A 2,334-nucleotide genomic window follows, 5' to 3' on the forward strand; every position below is an offset into this window, starting at 1 on the left:
CAGTGCCCGCTCCAGGTAACAGCAGAACATATACTAATGAAGTGTAAATCACATGAGGAAAAGGAAAAGAAGGACATGGAGCAGAGTAACATTATAATGAACACCTTGTTAAGATGTGAATAAGGATAAAAAATATCACAAGCAAATCTGTATATATTAAAACAAATAAGGTTATTTAATATCACAAAAGACAGGAGCGATGGAAGAAGAAGAACAACAGCAACACAAACATGCTATGCTGTGACAGAGTTACATTAACTCTTTCACTCATTTTGTTCTTCCCTCCATTGTGAATGTATTGATTTCTTCTTTCTCATTTTCTGGGTTCTATGTTTTGGCACTTGTTTTGAGATTTTACTTTTGTGGTTGGCAGATTTGTTTTATTCTTTAAATTGAATTACCTTTTTTCATTTATGCTGTTCTTTTTTAATTTAGTTTTTCTTTGATTACAGTATTTCATATTTAGTCTGGATATGTTGTATCTTTTAACTTCTTTATTTTTAATATCTGTCATTTTTGGTTTTGACAATTTACCTTCCCTTTTGACATAATCTCAAAGCTAAATCATACGTACATACTGAATTTTTATTTGTAAAATTCATCAAATGATGCACTTGGACACATCAGTTTTAGTATCTTGGGTGATCAGGGTTTTGGGGTCTTTCGACATCAAACACCCTTGCCTAAATGACCCAACCTGGAGTGATCAGTTCCCCTTTAGCCAAGTTGAAGTAAGTTTTAATCCATAGCTTTCTTCAGGATTTCTCTGCTGCTTCTGTTGTTTCCTTAATGCCTTCCTTCTGGTGGATGGAGGCTGAAGCCATTGTATAGAGACTGACCTGCGAAGCCTCTACAGCCCATTTCTATGGGTACACACTGTGCATACCATCCCATCTACAGCACTCGTACACCAAGTCTATATAAGATATTTATCCTCTTCATGGCTTTTTGCATCCATCCTTCTCTAAAAACCATAAGATTCAGCATGACCACCTGCCATGATGTCTCAGAGTGCACAATATCTTAGGGTGGTCTCTATGATACTGATATAATATATCATATATAATATATATAATACTGATGCTCTGTGTAAGAAAGGTCAGAGCCAACTATACTTTCTTAGAAGGTTGGCGTCCTTCAACATCTGCAATAAGATGCTGCAGATGTTCTACCAGACGGTTGTGGCGTGTGCCCTCTTCTACGCGGTGGTGTTCTGGGAAGGCAGCATAAAGAAGGACGTTTAACTTCCGTAGCAGAGTGACGGGCACTAAGCAAACTCCTGTCAATCATGAAGAATCCACTGCATCCACAGAACAGTGTCATCTCCAGACAGAGGAGTAGCTTCAGTGACAGACTTTTGTCACTGTCCTGCTCCACTGACAGACTGAGGAGATCGTTCCTCCCTCACATTATGCAACACTTCAATTCCACCCGGGGGAGTAAATGCTAACATTATTCAAAGTCATTGTCTGTTTTTACAAGCATTTTTATTACTCTTTAATTTAATATTGTTTTTTTGGGTTTTTTTTGTATCAGTATACTGCTGCTGGATTATTTGAATTTCCCCTTGGAATTAATAAAGTATCTATCTATCTATCTATCTATCTATCTATCTATCTATCTATCTATCTATCTATCTATCTATGATGTTCTTTGCAAATCACAGCTATTTTCTATAGGTCAACCCTCATCTCCAGTCAGCAAGTAGCTCTGCTGCTGATCTTAATTGAGACTTGGGCTTCTCTCAGCTAACACTTAACCTGTCCCATATATAAAAGTGAGGAAGGATGAACTCTTTGGTCTTCCACATTATCACAATTTGCCAATCTATGAATGGATGTAGTATTTAAAGATTGATTTTTCTTACACACGGATTGGATTTGATAGAAAAGAAAAGTTAGAAAATGTACACATGGCGTAACGTTCAGGTAGCTAATTGATTTGAAAGTTGCAGGATTTTTAATTGCTTTAGTTACTTCATCAAAACTTCATCAAAAAAGGTATTATGTTTTTGTTTAGTAATAGTTTTTCCAACAGCGAGTCACATGCAAAAATAGTATCATTGACAACAGAACACAGTTTCATGTGTTCAAATATTCACACTAAATGCATTCTTTTTAACAACACTTTACAAATCATGTAGTTAAAAAGGTAGTCCAAGCAGGCTTTCCATGGCTCAGCAGCTTTCAAAAACAGAAGGTTCCAAATCCAGTGATGTGAAAATGACTTCAATTGAAGTGCTATTGTTGACTAACTGTAGTTAAACATTTTTTCAGACCATAATCAGTGCAGTTCTGGAGATCAGTGTAGATAATACAGCTGTGTTTACTAAGT

The sequence above is a fragment of the Polypterus senegalus genome, chromosome 2 (genome assembly GCF_016835505.1).
Source record: "Polypterus senegalus isolate Bchr_013 chromosome 2, ASM1683550v1, whole genome shotgun sequence".
In the NCBI taxonomy this organism is placed as follows: domain Eukaryota; kingdom Metazoa; phylum Chordata; class Cladistia; order Polypteriformes; family Polypteridae; genus Polypterus; species Polypterus senegalus.